The 9,121-nt window shown below is 42.3% G+C and overlaps 1 pseudogene; it reads right to left on the reverse strand.

Moving 5' to 3' along the window:
• Positions 1 to 3,721: 3,721 nt before the first annotated feature.
• Positions 3,722 to 5,083, reverse strand: LOC132217808 (small ribosomal subunit protein eS1-like; annotated as a pseudogene).
• Positions 5,084 to 9,121: the final 4,038 nt, after the last annotated feature.

The following is a 9,121-nucleotide window of genomic DNA, read 5'->3' on the forward strand; positions in this document are numbered from 1 at the left end:
AGTCGGTGTTTTTTGTAATGTGTTAAGCTACCTCTGTAGAACAGAAGGAACTAAAGGGAATCCCAAGAGATGACTGATAAAATCAGCCACTCTGAGCTTCTAGTGATTGGATTTTCTTATACATGTATGAATTAGAATTGCCTGGTTACATAGGTAGGCAGCTTTCACCATAATACTTCATCGGATTCAAAGATACTACAGAGAATAGGGAACTGGAATGGAAAATGGGTGAGGGGGAGGACGGAAAAAAGATGTGAATGAGGAGAAAGAAGGACCAGGAGGGGAATATGCCTGGAAAATGTTAGGGGTAGCCAAAAGTTGTTCTCAGAAGCCTTCCACCAAGACCCAAAGAGTGCAAAAGCTGATCCTCCTTTTGTGCTCCATTCACCATTTATTCCCTATTCTATAAAAGATTTAGCAGGATGGGCTCAGTGGGAAATCAGGCCCCTGTGGGATCCTGTTACCAGCCATCTGTGTTCTGTTCTTTACTTTTGAACAAGACAGCTCCAAAACTCTGAACTGGAGAGAGAGTTGGAGCTGCATACAGATCAGCGGAGCTGTTGCTAACAGCTCTGACGCCTGTGGGATGACTCAACCCTCTGTGCCTGGCAGAGTCAGCTGTGGTCCCCTGGAGCCTCCTACTCTAGGGAAAAAATCAGAGATGTGGGAAGTGACTTGGGGAAAGGATCAAGATCCTTGATGTTGGGCAGGAATTCAAGCTGGAAGGATATGCAGGGGCACCTTGAGTCTACACTTAAGAGTTCTGCTCATGGTGGGGGAGGGAATAAAGGTGACAGTGAGGAAAGCACAATCCTTCATGCAAGTCTGCTGCTCTACAGAAGGAATATACTGTCTGGAGGATGGCAGCCTGCAAAAGCCATATGGCTATGTCAACAGGAGTTCAGCCCAAACACAAATCTCACTCATTTCCCTGGTAAATTTTACTCAGGTGGAGGCATCTCCCACTGTCCTCTCACTTTCCGAGGAACACAAAGACTTCCTGTCCTTACATAGCACCATTAATACCTAAGAACATTCTCATGCTTAACAGTTGCTACCTTCAGACCGCTCTCTGGGTTACTCACTCAGATCTCTAAGATATAGGCAGCCCAGCCGGTGTGGTTCAATGGTTGAGTGTTGACCCTGGACCAGGAGGTCTCAGTTCGATTCCAGCCAGCAGGGGCCCATGCAGGGTTGCAAGCTTGATCCCCAGTAGGGGGTGTGCAGGAGACAGCTGATCAATGATTCTCATCATTGATGTTTCTCTCTCCTCCTTTCCTCTCTGAAATCAATATAAATATATTTTTTAAAAATAAGATACAGGCAATTAGGAGGAAGCTACTTGTATATTGTGCCAGGAGACATCTGGATTTACCTTATATCTATATATAAAAACCCTGTTCCACCATGATCCTCCTCCCCATAACCCTGAGCTCCCTCAAAGAGCTTTCCTTTCAGTTGGCTTCTTATCACTCACTAATAAACAGCCCCCAGAGTTTGGCTTCCTGTTGCCATGGCAACTTAAAAGAACCAGTTGAAGCTGCCAATAAAGGCATCTGCAAGAGCTCCCTAAACCCAGCCTCCTTTCAAAACAATAGTACAAAGTGGAATCACCACTCACTCTACCCATCCTCCCTGCCACACCACATACACAACCTCAATTGTCAGTTTTATAGAAAGACTCAGTTCTTAGAATAGCTGAGAATGGGGTTGTGTTGCCCAGATGAAATTAGAATTATTTTCTAATACATTTTCTAAGGATTCTTTAGATATTAGCCTAGAAATCTGACCAACTTACCAGGTATTAGCATCTCTAAGGGTTCATGGAGTTTAAAAATATGTCTGTATGTGCCCTCCCTCTACTAATACTTCATTTTTCTATGCATGTAGGGGAAATCTGGGTATTTGGTATTTCAGAGCTAGAACTTCTGGCTAGTTTCCCACAAAGGGTGAGGGGTTTCCTAATGTCCTCATATATGTGTGAAAGGCTTTGTACCTTGAATAAGATTGTTCAAATATTCATATTGACTACTATCCCCTGGCCACATTCCCCTTCCGGTCAAGGCCATATTGCATTGGAGTTAAGGTCATGGACTCTGGTGCCAAATTTCCTGGTTTGAATCTCTTCTCTACTCTTCACACTGCACTTTAGCAAACACTTTCTCTGTGCTTCACTTTCTTCATCTGTGAAATGGGGAGAATAATAGTATTAACTTCAGAGTGCTTCCATGAGGATGAAATACATTAAAATATGTAAAGTTCTTAGAACAGTACCTGGTTTTATATATCAAGTATGTCTCTAGACAGAGTATGCTGCTGAGAAATACAGGCAAGAAACCCTGTTCTCAAAGAGTTTACAGTCTGATATCCACATAATTGAGCTAGACAAACCAATAATTATAGGTAATGTGACAAGAACTTCTCTAAATTAAGAGAGAACAGAGAAGGGGACCAGAAATTCCAACTTGAAGGATGCCTGGGTTTTCCCAAAATAGAGAAAGGTTTATCAATCAGGCATATTGGATTGCAAAGGACAACTCACTCTATTTAGCTCAACAATTTTATTTGAAAGATATACATCATAGAACCCTACCCGGTTTGGCTCAGTGGATAGAGCGTTGGCCTGCAGACTGAAGGGCCCCAGGTTCAATTCTGGTCAAGGGCACATGCCTGGATTGTGGGCTCGATCCCTAGTGTGGAGCATGCAGGAGGCAGCTGATCAATGATTCTCTCTCATCATTGATGTTTCTCACTCCTCCCTTCCTCTCTGAAATCAATAAAAATATATTAATTTTTAAAAAGATATATGTCACAGAAACCCAGGAAAATAATAGCCCAGAAGAGCTAGTGACAGCATTTTAGATATTTTCACCCTGATGCTCAATCATTAGCATGACTTAGCTATTCTCCTGACAGAGCCTCTTTTACCATTACCAACAGTTTCCTTATTCTTTGATTTGTATTTTTTTCAATTAAAGTTGACATTCAATATTATATTAATTTCAGGTATACAGCATAGTGATTAGACATTTATATAACTCACAAAGTCTTCACTTTGTATTGATGGTCTCTACCTCATAGTTTCTATTTCTTTATAGCTATAGCTTGCCTCGACCCCTCATGACTCTGAACTCATCTTTCTTTCTATATCATTTAGCTCTTGTTCTTGTCATTGATAGCCACATTTTCTCCCCTTTCTAACTCAAATTTTAGAGAGTGAGAGGGAATCTGATTGGCCTAATCCTCTTTTGGTGCCAGGTATGTTGTAAGTTGCTGGCCAGGTTCTAATCTAGATTGTCCACCATTGCATCAGATGCCAATCCCGGTCTAGTCAGCTAAGGCAAAAGTATCTCCAGGAACTGTACATGAACTGTGGCTACCTAGGCCTGCCTCCTCAATAGAGGCTGTGGGTGGGGAAGTTACCCTTGGAAAGGAAATATGGATGTAGTAGTCACAATATTCTGTTTAGAACAGAAAGAAGAAATCACATACAAAGAGCATGGAAAAGGAAGTGCATTGGGTTTAGAGATAATTCAACAGGTATTTATTTATTAATTTTAATTTTATTTTTCAATTACAGTTTATATTCAATATTATTTTATATTAATTTCAAACGTACAGCATAGTGGTTAGACAATCATATACTTTACGAAGTGGTCCCCTCTATATTTCTTTCTATTTTTTTCACAAATGGATTTTTTGTTACCATTAAGTCTGAATTTTAAACAGATTTTTGAACCGGGGGCTCTAATCCATCAGCTCGTTCGACTTTAACACCTGTCTCATCCCCAGTAGCTTTCCAGAACTGCTACCTTCACAGTGAAACTCCATGTCCTCCCAGCTCAAACTTGGGCTTCCTCAGCACTTTGACTTTTCTAACAAAGACATCATGGAGTGGATAAATAGATTGGCAAGCCGTTTCTATGTCTTTTCCAATGCTACCTGGAATCAATTTATTGACCGCTTCTTTCAAGTCATTGTCAGCACCTCTGGAGTCATGATTTCCATCATCATCTTCTGGATTTGATGGACCTGTTGATGCTGAGCACGAGAGGCCTTCCAAATCCATTATTGCATTTTTTAGCAAAACCAACACAAAATATACGAAGCAAAAAACCATCAGTAGTCCTTTTTAAATTTTTTTAATCTTTATTATTGAAAGTATTACAGATGTCCCCTTTGGTTTTTTGTTGTTGTTTTTCCCAGTGACCCCTTCCACCCCGCACCCGCCCCTCCCAAGCCTTCACTACACTATTGTCTGTGTCCATGGGCTACACATATAACTTCCCTGGTTATTCTCCCCCCTGCCCACTCCCCACCCCCATCTTCCCTCTGAAATCTATCAGTCTGTTCCATGGTTCTATGTCACTGGATCTATTTTGTTCATCAGTTTATTTTGTTCATTATATTCCACATATGAGTGAGATCATGTGATACTTATCTTTCTCCGACTCCTATCGGTAGTCAACATGAGCTTCAATCATGGTCTGCCATTTTTTTTTTTTTTATTACCCTGGAGTACCTTTTGTCACGAGTAAAATCTATGCCATGGAAATTAGTCAGACAGTTTTTGCCCTGAATATTCTTAGCAATTAGCTTAAAATTAGTAATTTTCTAAATGCAACCTCATCATTCTGCAGATCAGCTAGGCTCACTTCAAAACCACCACCCTTGAGACCATCAATGAGATTTGTTTCCTTGAGTTCTCACGCCTAGTGTTTTTCCAATATTTCTTTCTCTTTTTAAAAATGTTTTTTATTGATTTTAGAGCGAGAGAAAGGGAGATGGAGAAAGAGAAACATTTACGTCAGAGATACATCGATCTGATGCCTCCTGTTGAACTCGAAACCTGGGCGTGTTCCCTGGCCAGGAATCGAACGAGTCACCTTTTGGTGCATGGGACAACGTTCAACCAACTGAGCCACATGGGCCAGGGCTTTCCAGTATTTCTTATATTAAACATAATTGGTGCTTTCTCCTCATACCAATCTATCTTAGAAAATGGATCAACCACTTCCTTCTTGGCTCCCTTTTGGCCGCTTTTCATAAGGTGCTTGTTCCTGCCAGCCACCATGGTGCTGCTCAGAGAGCCCAAGGGGGCCCCCAATATTCTGAGTACCCACCTACCACAGTACATAATTATTCTAATATTATTGACTATATTCCCAATGGTGTACCTTATATCTCTGTCACTATTTTGTGACTACCAACTTGTAGTTCTTTTTTTTTTTTTTAAATATATTTTATTGATTTTTTACAGAGAGGAAGGGAGAGAGATAGAGAGTTAGAAACATCGATGAGAGAGAAGCATCGATCAGCTGCCTCCTGCACATCTCCCACTGGGGATGTGCCTGCAACCCAGGTACATGCCCTTGACCGGAATCGAACCTGGGACCTTTCAGTCCGCAAGCCAACGCTCTATCCACTGAGCCAAACCGGTTTCGGCCCAACTTGTAGTTCTTAATCCCTCACCTTTTTCACCCAGTCCCCCAACCCTCACCCCTCTGGCAACCATCAGTCTGATCTCTATATCTATGAGTCCATTTCTATTTTGTTTGTTTATTTTTCTCTTTGGATTCCACATATAAGAGAAATCACATGGTATTTCAACAGACGCTTTTCGAGGCATTGCTGAATGCCAGTCACTATGCCAGGAGTGGATAACCAATGTCATGATGTTATACAGGCTGCTATGGAAATCCACTGCAGGGTCACCTGAGCCAGACACGGAGTGTCAAAAAAGGCTTCCTAGAGGATGTAAACTCTATATTGGGACCAGAGAGAGGAGTAGAATTAATGAAGAGCCTGGCACATTCCAGGATCTAAAAGTAGCCTAATGAGTATGCCAGAAAATGAGAGGGAGTAGCATAAGGTAGCAGGGACTGCCTCATTCAGGTCCTAATAATCATACAGTTACCGTTTACTTCGCAGAGAACTGAATACTATGCTAAGCATTTTATGTGAACTACCTTATTTAATCCTCCCAACAACCCTGTGAAGTAGGAATGCTTGTTGTTCACGTTTTTTTTAGATGAGCAAACCAAGACTCAGTGAGATTTAATAACTTCCTGATGATTACATCACTAGCAAGTGACCAAATAGCTAAGTAATACTCACTTTATGTGTCATATTAAAGATGTTTTAAGAGCTGGGAAGCCATTGAAGGGTTTTATGCACAGTTACATCTCAGAAAGATCACTCTTGCTGCAGAGTAAAAAACGGATTATAGGGAGCAAAGAGGGGACATAGGAGATTCCTTGGGTTCCCATTGAAGGCCAGGTGAGAGATGCTAGTAAGGTGGACTAGTCTGATAACAGTGACGTTGATGTAGTCTTTCATTTATTACTTTGACCAGTAAGTATTTAATGAGCTCCTACTAAGAGTGCTAGGCACTAAGGGTACACAGATGAACAAGGTGGATGTGGGCCTGCCATCACAGAGTTCCTCTGAGAGGCAGAATAGACAGGAATTAGTGGAGTTGAATGTGGAAGTGATGAAAAAGGAGTGTGGGATGACTTACTGGCTTGTGATTGATTCTAACACCCTTGCCCTTTCCACCTCACTATTTCCCCTAAAGTTGTGTATGTTCAGGTAGGGAGCAGAGTGAAGGAAGAATCAAGGACAAATCTGAAAGAACTTTGTATGCCATTCTCATCAGCTCAGACATTGTTTTGGAGACTTTAGGGAACCACTGAAAATGTGTAAGTAGGGCCCTAACTGGTTTCGCTCAGTGGATAGAGTGTCAGCCTGCGGACTGAAGGGTCCTGCGTTTGATTCCAGTCAAGGGCACATGCCTTGGTGGTGTGCTCAATCCCCACTGTGGGGCATGCAGGAGGCAGCTGATCAATAGTTCTCTCTCATCATTAACGTTTCTATCTCTCTCTTCTCCCTTCCTCTCTGAAATCAATAAAAAATATATTTTAAAATTAGTAAAAATTGCCCTAATCGGTTTGGCTCAGTGGATAGAGCGTCGGCCTGCAGACTGAAAGGTCCCAGGTTCGATTCCGGTCAAGGGCATGTACCTTGGTTGCGGGCACATCCCCAGTGGGGAGTGTGCAGGAGGCAGCTGATCGATGTTTCTCTCTCATCGATGTTTCTAACTCTCTGTTCCTCTCCCTTCCTCTCTGTAAAAAAATCAATAAAATATATTTTTTTAAAAATAAGTAAAAACTTTTAAAAAGAGAGAAAATGTATAAGCAGGGAAATGGCTTGACCAGATATACTTGTTAGCAAGGACAAGATTTAAACCTCTAAAACTTAGAATTCCTCCTGGGCTGAATAGCCAATTTGAGAGGATGAGAATGCTCAAATCTTCTTTTCATATCCTACCCTCTAGTGGCAAGAGGAAAAACAGCAAGTTCCAACTCCACAGGTTTGCAAGGCTTTGATTTGCCCTGAATGTTACAGCTCCTAGATTTCTCAGCTAGTTGTGTTCAGTCTTCAGCAGAGACCATCCATTCATTCTGCGATTCCCTCCGCTCCAAGGACACAGCTCTGTCTCTAACTACAGAGAGCCCACTTCTGAGAGCTCTCACCAGTCTGGTTCCCCTTCTCCCATCGCCACCTCTTCCTCTCCTGGGTGCCCTGGCAATGCAGAGCTCTCAGTAGGCTAGCACTGCTGCCCTCAGGTGGGGACCTAGCGAAGTGCGCATTGCATTTCTTCTGGATCCACTTCCTCTGAGAAGGTCAAGTCTTTAAACTTGGCATCTTATTGAGCGTCCTCTTTATTTACATCTGAGTCATAAAAGGATAGTGCTCCTTCTTACTGCCTGGCTCAAATATAAGGAGGCAACATGCAGGGGGAAGAAAAAGGCAGGAGCTCCTCATCTCCATGAATTCAGCATTGTCATCAAACCACTACCAGCAAAAAACCCAGAAAACAACTTGTCCAAGGCTCAAATACTATCCTGAGAGCAGGGCATATATACAGTAGCCTATTCAAGGACGTCTCCTGCTTTTCTTGGAAAGAGACGTCCTCTTTCTCACACACCTTTATCCTCGTCCCTTTTCCCCAGAGTCACTGTGCTTCTAAGATCGTGCTCTGATAAAATCCATTGTAATAGCTTTAACCAGTTTGGCTCAGAGGATAGAGCGTCGTCGGCCTGCGGACTAAAAGGTCCCAGGTTCAATTCTGGTCAAGGGCATGTACCTTGGTTGCAGGCACATCCCCAGTAGGGGGTGTTGAGGAGGCAGCTGATCGCTGTTTCTAACTCTCTATTCCTTTCCCTTCCTCTCTGTAAAAAATCAATAAAATATATATATTTTAAAAACCATCATAATAAGAGAGTCTTATTAGTTTACACAGCTTGGAAATAAATACTCGATTTGCTTCTCAAAAATCCTGGTTGATTTAAACACCCTCTGGCGACATTCCTTTGGCATCCTCGCCATGCTAATGAACTTGGGCCACAGTCCCCTCCGCTCACTGACTCAGCACTTAGTGGCAAAGTGACCCTTTAAATCTCATCTCAGCTAAGGCAGCTCTTCTACTTGCTAAACGGGTGATTTTGTGAATTAAACTGATACTCTTCTTCTGATTTAGCATATACATACACACCACCCACAGATAATTTATTCCAGAACTTATTTTAAAGCCAAAGGCTTTAAGATTTCTGACTGACAGATCCCTCCCCCATTCAAGCGCTCTATTCACCCAGGAATTTGTGATTGAAATAGTACGCACTGCTGGCTTGAGTGGAGCAGCATACCAGTATTGCTGAAAGCTGAGTGGCCGTTGCCATGGGAGTGTTTGTATAGAACTGCCTGTACAAGGTGGGAGGCTTAGGGCTGCTTATTTTCACAGGGTTCTAGAACTTTGCCAGCCCCCTCATTTTACAGATGAGGGAATTGAGGCCCAAAGACTTAGTTAAGTGACTTATTCAAAGTCCTAGAGCAAGTTAGAGACCGGGTTGTGCTCTTTGCAATACATCACCCTTTTCAGTAAAACACACGCATGAATCAGTGGAACAGCAGATGGACGTTTCTCTCTCTCTCTCTCTCTCTCTCTCTCTCTCTCTCTACCTCACCTCACTAAAAAACAACACATACACATACACATACACATACACATACACATACACATACACATACACACACAGGCACACACACGCTGGTTGAATGG

This window comes from Myotis daubentonii, chromosome 16, assembly GCF_963259705.1.
Source record: "Myotis daubentonii chromosome 16, mMyoDau2.1, whole genome shotgun sequence".
In the NCBI taxonomy this organism is placed as follows: domain Eukaryota; kingdom Metazoa; phylum Chordata; class Mammalia; order Chiroptera; family Vespertilionidae; genus Myotis; species Myotis daubentonii.